General features: G+C 42.5%; 1 protein-coding gene across 4 annotated transcripts in view; it reads left to right on the top strand.

Annotated features, from left to right (window-relative positions):
- The window catches only part of agap1 (ArfGAP with GTPase domain, ankyrin repeat and PH domain 1), a 566,650-nt gene extending 563,927 nt beyond the window's left edge, over positions 1 to 2,723 (top strand). For 2 of the 4 annotated variants that reach the window (XM_055638440.1, XM_055638441.1), the window contains one exon: positions 1 to 2,723. This exon is cut by the window's left edge and continues 1,227 nt beyond it. The gene's annotated coding sequence lies outside the window, so the exon portion shown is untranslated. The other 2 variants (XM_055638443.1, XM_055638444.1) reach the window with 1 other exon arrangement.
- The last annotated feature ends 6,640 nt before the right edge of the window (positions 2,724 to 9,363 follow it).

The following is a 9,363-nucleotide window of genomic DNA, read 5'->3' as shown; positions in this document are numbered from 1 at the left end:
TCTCTCAGTCGCAAGCTCACTGCCCTTCTGACCTGTGCTGTCATTGGTAGCTTTTTAAAAAATGGATAGATGGGCCGCCTTGTTCAGTGAGGTATTTCCAAAATGTTTCTCTGTCCTGTTTGTAAATATAATGTAAACTTTAATGCTATAGTATTTATATGTTGTACATAATATTGATCATTCCATTGAGATTTTAGGCTTTGTTTCTGGAGCAGAAAGGGGAAGGGGATTACTTGAAACTCGGATCTGATTTATGTACATCGGCTGCTCTAAAATGGCCGCTCTTGTCCATGAGCCACACGATTGGCTGTGTGGCTTTTTTTGGGGGGGGGGGGGGGGGGGGGTTTGGTCCATAAATGGGAGTAACCTGTGAGAGATTTTGGCTAGTGATGTACAATTTAAACTCTACTTACAGTTATACTCCAGCATCATCCAAATAGAATGCTTTTGTTCCAATTTATCACGTTAGTTCTCTGCCTATTGAATTGTTGTGTTTAATCAGAAGACCTCCTGCAGATGCAGGTTTCTTTTTAATCATTACTGAGGGAAAACAGCAGGCTACTCACGTACATTCCCACGACATACTCAGGCTTGTGAGTTCACTGTTTTGTGTAGGCCAACGTCGCTTTTTCAGTGCTCTATCCCTTACCAGCGGTGTGAGGCAGAGACATTATGTGCATGACTTCTGGGTTCCACGTGAGGTGAAATCCCCATTCCGACACACCAGGACAAACGCCATGGTGCCTGACTGCTGACAATCCAGAACTGCGCAATGGCTGTACTTTGATTCCCATCTTCATTTCCCTTTTCAGTCGTTCCCCAACACCCTCCCCTCTCACTCCATTCTCGATTCCTCTCACCTAATAGGCTGAATAGATTTCTACAGACTGAGGACATCATTGTCCTGACATTTAATCCGCTAATGTTGAGCATCTTGGTTTATACACACATCGCTGTCCCCTCCTTCTTTTCACAGAGGGAGAGTGAGAGAGAGGCTGTAGGAGACATTGCTGGGGTATTCGCCTGCCTTTTCCCAACATCTCCCCAAAGAGGGGTCTGGCAAGAGCTGTATGTGTCTGTATATTTTCAAACCACACTGTATTACAGGGTATTGCCAGTGGAGTTTTACAGAAAGGAAAGATAGTGGGGAAACTTGTGATAGATTTCTGGCAGTAAAATTTTCACCATCCACCCATCCCAAGGAATACAATTAAAATACTCAATCCATATTAACCTGAAGTGCGCTACTTATTTTTTGGAGGGCTAACAGTCAACCAGACCATTTTGGGTGATTCTTAGCCCTCCAGGTAATACCAATGCACAGGAACACAGCAGACACACATTTGTGGACATAAGTGAACGCACTCTACATATACTTAGTGAACAGCGTGTGAGGTTTTTGGTACCCCAGTGCCTTGGTGTATATTTACATCCAGTTCTCCTTGATGCCAAATCTGCACTTTTATGTTAAAGCTGACAGCCTAAGTTTATTGGGTATAACAATACGAACAAGGGAATTCGTTTTTCTCTAACTCACTTTTTTTTCAAGTGCTAGTACTCTGGGATAAGCAACACCTCACTTCTGTGTCATGAATCCAAAGCATTGATGAGTTCTGAACCCTTGCTCACACCCCACACCCCACACTCGAAACGTCACCTATTCCTTTTCTCCAGAGATGCTGCCTGACCTGCTGAGTTATTCCGGCTTTTTGTGTCTATCTTCCACATTGTAAGTTATTGCTTCAACACTCCTTCATGTCCAGCCGCATTGTTTGATAACCATTTATATCACGGGTGGCATCAGCTGTATGCGAGAGGCCACCCAGTCACTGGGTGTTCAGGATAGCAGCAAACTCAATGTCCCTCTGGATCACATTGGAAGCCTGCTCCATCTTGGCGAGCATCCCTCTGTGACTCTCACATTGGGCCAACCTCCTTCACTGTTTTATTCCCCCGAAACAATCTGCCCCACCCACTATCATTGGACCAACAGTCCATAAACGCAACACAACCACACAAACCAAGTCATCAATCCAGCACAACCTCAAGACCTCCATCATAAAACATCTCAAAAGGGAAGCAGTATGTCAAAGCAATATACTTCCCAGTGGTCCTTAGTAATGGAATCATCTCCGCACGTTAACAACATTTTTGGATTGCGATTTTAGAGTCATGAGGTGTACATTCTCGGGATGTTGTTTTTTATAATGTCTGAGCTGCTGGTTTATTTAGGGATTTCAGCCCTAAAGAGTGCCAAGCTGAAATATAAATGTATCCGTAATCATGCTTGATAAACTCCGCCAGAGTTTACTCCACCCGGGACCTGTTTATCTGCTGTTACACTAATCTGGGATGTATCTGCAAGGAGCTGTCAGTTATTTCTCAGTGTAAATAAGTACAACATGGACACTATCAGAATGAATGATTTTGTTTAATATTACCTCATTTTGGCAGTTCATGGTTTGCAATGACTAGATGCTTTATTTATATGTTTGTAATAATAAACGCTGTGTGATGTTGCCTGTATTTTGCCGGTGGAGTTTATTAGGCTGAGTTATGATTGACCACACCAGTATGTATTATGATTTTGTAGGTCAGCTGTACAGTAATCTGTTAAAGACTGTAAAGTAATGCAAGAAGACTAAACTCTGTAATTGTAAAATGTCTCTTTTCAATAAATAAAATTCTCTTGATACATTGCTTTCAGAATGATTGGTTCCATAACATGTGGTGATATTCATAGTTTACTTTCTGCTCAAGCATAAATGTTGCTTGGCTGGGTTTTAACATCTCCTCCACTGTGTCTTCATTGATGTTTGGCAAAGTTTCTAGTGTTCATTTTAGCAGTTTGATTTCCAAGATTACAGGTACTTCCTCACAGATCACTGTGTTTCCTGGGATGCAGCACACTCTGGGAGAAACAAGTGAGAACTCTTGGTATTTTTATCTATATATATGTCTTTCTACGTGTCTGCAGGTACTATCTTAACATTTAAAAAACATTGGACAGGTACATGGATAGGATAGGTTTAGCGGGTAATGGACCAAGCGTGCAGCCAGGTGGAACTAGTGTGGGTGGGGCATGTTGGTCGGCGTGCACAAGTTGGGCTGAAGTGCCTGTTTCCAGGCCCTGTATGACTCTATGACTATCCAATGGATAGTGTGGCCTAAATCTTCCAATATCAGGAAATACTGAACAGAAAGCCTATCAGGGAATAATGAACAGAAAGCAAGGCCAGTAATCCTATTAAAAGGACATAACGTGAACAGTTCTCTTAATTAAGATTTTGTTTTGTGAAAATAAAATGCAATAACATCACTGAGAGTACAAAATGAGTCAAGAGTCAACAGTATTTAATTGTCAAAGGCGCTGGAACACACTGAAATTCTTATTTGCTGCAGTTTTTACAGGCAGATTAACGCAACACATTAATAACACAATACAAATATAATAAATTATCATTGTACAGGGTAACCAGACTGTAATAGTGCAAGCCAAAGTTTGGAGTGCAACCCTTAAACAAAGCCCATAGTAGTTGATGCTGATGTGGGGTTGCGTTTAGAATTGCCCAGTGTGGTTCAAAAGTCTGATGATTGAGGGGATAAAGCTGTTCTTGAATGTAGAGGTACTGGTTATGTTTAAATATATGGAGTATATTTGAACATCATTGTTATCTTGGCTATGGTCATCGCATGCAAACATGCCCTCCAGCCCAACCGAGTATCAACTACCTATTTACACTAACCTCGTTATTTATTCTCTCCACATTCCCATCATCTATCCCCAGGTTCTACCACGCCCCAGGGGTGATCTGCCAATTAACTCACCAGAGGATCCAGAGTAAACCCACAGAGTCACAGGGAAAAAACATGCAAGCTCCACACAGTCAGCTGCCAGGTCAGGATTGACCTTGGAGGAAATGGCTCTACTAGCTGGGCTGCCCCACATCAAAACATTTTCTTTAGAGTTACAGTGTGGAGACAGTCTTTCAGCCCACCGCACCAACCAGCAATCACACACTAGGGACAATTTACAGAAGCCAATTAACCGACAAACCTACACGTCTTTGGAGTGGGAGAAAACTCACACGGTCACAGGAAGAACGTACAAACTCTGTACAGATGGCACCCGTAGTCAGGATAGGACCCAAGTTTCTGGCACTGTAAGTCAATAACTCTACCGCTGCACCACTGGGCCGCCCTTAAAGTCTTGAATCAAATGCTCTACACCAAGAACAAGTCTAGAGTCAGTAAACAAGTTGCCCAGTAGGTGGTGAAAAATACCATGAATGTCCAAGAAAGTGGAGTCCAGAGCCTCAAGTGATTACCACATGTTTCCTTACAGGCCGGCACAACTAAATGCAACTACATTCACAATTCAGTCAGCAGGAGTAGCAGTTCAGTGACAATTGCAAGAGCATAGATGGTGCAAATGTTCCATCTAGAATGGCTTTTCCTCTGATCTTTCCTTCCAGCAGCGGGAACTGCCGATACCAGAAGGAGATTTGTGGAGAAGAGGATGAACTGAACAAAGACGTGGAATCCTGAAAATACCTAAGAGTTTGGAATTGCTTCTGTTTTCCTTGGAGTGCAATCATCGTACCTGGACTGCGGCTGCATGCTAGGTATAGAATCAGGGTAGTCCCAAGCCCCACCTGCAATTGGTTTCAGATGGAGCAGGAGTGAGTGTATGCAACTGTTAGTCGCCATGCATCAAGGTTAATGAGAAGGAAACTTGCTTGAGTATTCAAAGTACTACAGTTATGTCATGAATAATGCATCTATGATGTAACCAAAATACCCATTTCTAAACTCAAGCTGAAATTTAAAAATTGGAAAAAATGGGATCAAATGACCTGTTGCAACTCTTGCAGTCGTCTTTGATAGCACTCGCCAATCACGGCATCCATCTTGGAAAAGAGTACAGGCAGCAAACACATGGAAATACCATCACATTCAAGTTGACCTCTAAGTTATATAGGACCCTGATAGAATTATTACAATGTTCAAAAATAAGATTTTTTTTATTGGCTGAGTTAAGAGTTAATGCTGTGGTTGATTTTATTGCCCCTGGTTCTTTGCAAAGTGCTAAGTGCTGTTGGTACATCTCTGGGTTGGTTGTGTGAGTCACTATTGGTCATCAATATTCCTGGACGTTTCAGTTCTTCCACCAAACAACCCCACAGACCAGACAAATTGGAGATTGACCTTAGTCTGAGCACAGTGCAAAGAATTATCAGCTTAGTCAAATCTTGACACAGGATGGGGCCATGGTGCAGCTGGTAGAACTGCTGCCTCACTGTGTCAGAGACCCGAGTCCTCAGGCGCTGTCTGAGTGCAGTTTCCCCATTCTCCCTGTGCATGTCGGCATCCTCTGGTGCTTTGATTTCCAATTAGGAAACTGGTCCTTGAATGTATCTCGAGCCAGTTTGAAGTCTATTGAGAAGCTCCCGATTTTTAACATTTTTATGACCCCTGATTTTTATTCTTCATTGATTTAATCCAAAACATTGACCTTTTGTGATCATTATAGCAATCCTGGAATTCCCTTCCAATGGAACTCGTCATGGTCCACTTGAACACTGGGGCTAGTGAGAACCCAAGTAAAAGCCATTCTCCATTTCAGTAAGAGTGAGCAACTCGACACAGTCCAGGTAACAAACCTGGCAGTGAGACCCTTTTGTATGGGCTCCTCAGTAAGTCTGACCAGTATCTCACTATCCATCATTCACAACTGAATCGCTTGAAGTATCACTATCAAAAAATCGGCTTATTTCCATGATGTTAGTTATATATATATATATCTATTTAACTGCCATGCTACTGTGAAAAGTGGTTTAAAAATAATACCATCAAAATGATCTGAAATAGGTGCCTGAGAAATATGTAAACAGAAAACGATATATTCCACATAAAGGAATAATTGTCATTTTAAATATCAATTTGGTGGATGACGATGCTGTGTATTTAATGCTCATGAAGAGTGTAATGATATATGTTTAGAATAATTACTGTTCTCATTAGATATTGAAGAAAGTGCGATTGTTTACTTCATATCTCCGGTCTCTGACACTAAATGAATATATGAAGAATTATGTGTCTGTGAAAGTTAGTAACAATTTCCATGAAATCCACGGGGCTCTAATTATAACTCATTGGGTAATTTTATTGTTAATCAGATTACCCTAAGGATGCTAATAGCAGACATGGAACCCTCGCCCTCCCGGAATCCTTATTATAACACGTCCCACTGGGATGGCACAATATCTTTCCTGAGACTTTTGTTCAGTGGGCAGCGCAGGTTTGCCGATAATCTGTAAATTAAGAGTTTCTTATCTAATCCGTTCCTCCCTGACCCGACCATGCATGCAGTTCCATATGACAGGGCAATTGAACTCTTAGCTTTACAACACCCAGTCCTGGATTTAACTTTCGCTGGAACAAACTAAAGCCCAATCTATTGAAGAAAGCAGATATAAAGACTTGCATGTGAACAGCACTTGTGAACACGCTGAGGTTGTCACAACGCATTTGCAAATAATGAATGAATGACTGACTGACTCCCCGTGCACTCTGCGTGGTGGTCAAATAGTAGACAGCCAGTTCCACCGGCCGAAATGTGATTATAATGTGATGTTGTTTATTTTAGTGGTCATTAAGGAATAAAACTGGCCAAGCAGCAGGGATAACTATTGTGCTTTTCTTTGGGGTAAAGAGGTGGGATTTTCCTTTTGCATCCAGTCTGGAGTACTGCCGTTGTATCTCAGGCCTCCAATGGCACGTCTAGTGCCAGAGCATTTCCTCGGTACTGGATGCTGGATGTGTTTTATCATGTATCTCTCCAGTTGTAGAGGGTGCTCTAGGTTCTTCAGTGCTCTGCAGTAACGCATTTTAAATCTTGGTTTGTTTGAAAAATCATGATAATAAAAGTTTAGAATGCAGCACGAATAAAGTTTACGTACTGTTGAAATATTCAGATCTGAAAAAATGAGATTACTGATCTGAATTAATTGACCTCAAAGGATGGATACATTGCTGTTGGATTCAATCCTTGGAGCTAATGCCCCTGTCCCACTTAGGAAACCTGAACGGAAACCTCTGGAGACTTTGCGCCCCACCCAAGGTTTCTGTGCGGTTCCCGGAGGTTGCAGGTGGTTGCCGGAGATTGCAGGTAGTGGAAGCAGGTAGGGAGACTGATAAAAACCTCCGGGAACTCTGGGAACCGCACGGAAACCTTGGGTGGGGCACAAAGTCTCCAGAGGTTTCCGTTCTGGTTTCCTAAGTGGGACAGGGGCATAAAGCTTCCTCTCCCGATTGTCTTTCATTGACATGCGTTTACTTGAGTTGACCACCATTCTGTGCTGTGGTCTTGCCCTCTGGTCAACTGCCTCTTCGTAACAACAGTCTGCAACAAACGTCGGGGGGGGGGAGGGGGGAGAGAGAGAGAGAGAGAGAGAGAGAGAGGGGCCAATCCAGCGCTTCAAACTATAACCAAGTTAAAAGTGGTGTTTTCAAGGGAGGGCGGAGAATGATGTACGAGTGAGTAGTCCAGCAAGAGTTGCGCACAGATCCTGCAAACCATCTCCTCAGCCCGTGTTCCGACACTGCCCCTCTCATTATCATCAGATCTGCCAGAAGGCACCGTCTCATGGAGGAGTTAAAACTACTTAAGGAGTTTTGAGCTGCCTGTTCAGTCATCAGCAAAAATAGCGGAACTTTGTAACCACGATTAATAGGGCAAACATCCAAAGCTGTTGAAATCAGATAACACATTTGACAGCAAGCTACATAAGGTTGATCAAGTTTGTAGCTGTATCTTGGAGGAGGAGAGAGGTCAAAAGCCAGAGTTGAGTTTCAGAGACTAGGACCTTGCCAAGTAATGTCAGTGGTGGAGTAAGTGACAATTCACAAATACACTGCCCCCCCCCCCCCCACCACCCCTCTTCCCGACTATCAATAACACATGACCACAGCTCTGCAACATTGGCACTGACAGTGGCAGCTTGGGTTAGACCAGACCTGTGCACTCAGTGATTGTTTCATGCCTCGGGCCCTCATGGCTTCTTCACCACCCGCTAGACTCAGACCATGGCTGTGATGGGACAATGACCCAAGTGGTTGCAAACTCAGCAACACTCATGAGGCAGTCCATATTTAACTGGTAAAGCACCAAGAGATACAGATTGTAAGATACCAGAGGTGTCAATATTGATAATATAACTTGGTTGTAGTTGAATGAAGAAAGCATAAGGAGCCACGGTTCTTCAAAAAGTGTCAGAGACACATTCTGGTACAGTGTCTTTTGTCAACAGGTTGCACAGGCCCGTGCGTGTATTTGGAGCCACTGTGCAATTCATTATCAGTTCATTTCACAAAGTGACAGAGGCGTAATGACAGGATTACATCAATTACAAGCAGACACACTCCAGGAGTTGTTAACGTCCCCTCCGTTGGCTGAAAGGGACAATATCCACTTTGCCAGGCTTCTAAATCACGTACCATTGGGTTTTACGTATCTCAACCTGATAATGTTTCAGACATTTCGAGTAGTCAGAGCCATCCTTTGTAATTAAAATTAAAGATGATGCCTTACAATGAAGTAGATCATCAGAAGCCGTTTCCCCTGCTTAAGAATATAAGATCACTGGCAAAATAATCAGTGGGAAAAGGATCAGGATGTTTTCCTTATTAAGGCATGTTTTTTTTAATTGATTCATTTTGTGGGCTTCTTTGATTCTTTCCTGGCACAACTGTCTGTTGGTAGTAAATTAAAATAGGCGAATGTGTCAGATCTCAGTTTCAATAACAAATTGCAACAACATTAGGTATAGCAATAAATAATATCTGGATGCTCCAGATGGCACATTGCTGCCCGTATTTTCAATGCCCGCTTCCCCTCTTTAGCCACCCATTTACATCACTGCTAAACCTACTCTACCACGTATCCACAAATAGATGTGATTGGTGATTGATCAGTGGTCTATTTGCAAGATATTGTTTTGATGGCTGTAATCTTGTCCAAAATATCTGTTTGATCTCAATGTTTTATTTTCAACAAACAGGCTGATAGTGAGAATTTTTTTTTTTTTAAATATGCATGTTTAAGTAAGTCTTCAGGATATATTCAGTGTATAAATAAATAATTCTCTAGTTATAATCAGACCATTGTTTGCTTTGGAAATCAGTCCAGTTGAAGCAGATTCAATAGTAACTTACAGCAGGGACAAGGATGTACTTTTCCCTGCAACTGCAGGAGATGCAACACCTGTTCCTATACCTCCCCCCTCGACTCCGTAGAAGGACACCGACAGTCTTTTCAGCCTCCTCCATCGTCAGCGGGGCCCAGCGCAAATTGGAGGAACT

The sequence above is a fragment of the Leucoraja erinacea genome, chromosome 7 (genome assembly GCF_028641065.1).
Source record: "Leucoraja erinacea ecotype New England chromosome 7, Leri_hhj_1, whole genome shotgun sequence".
NCBI classification, from domain to species: domain Eukaryota; kingdom Metazoa; phylum Chordata; class Chondrichthyes; order Rajiformes; family Rajidae; genus Leucoraja; species Leucoraja erinaceus.
Note: the sequence above shows the minus strand (reverse complement) of the source record. Positions and strands in the feature narration are given on the sequence as shown.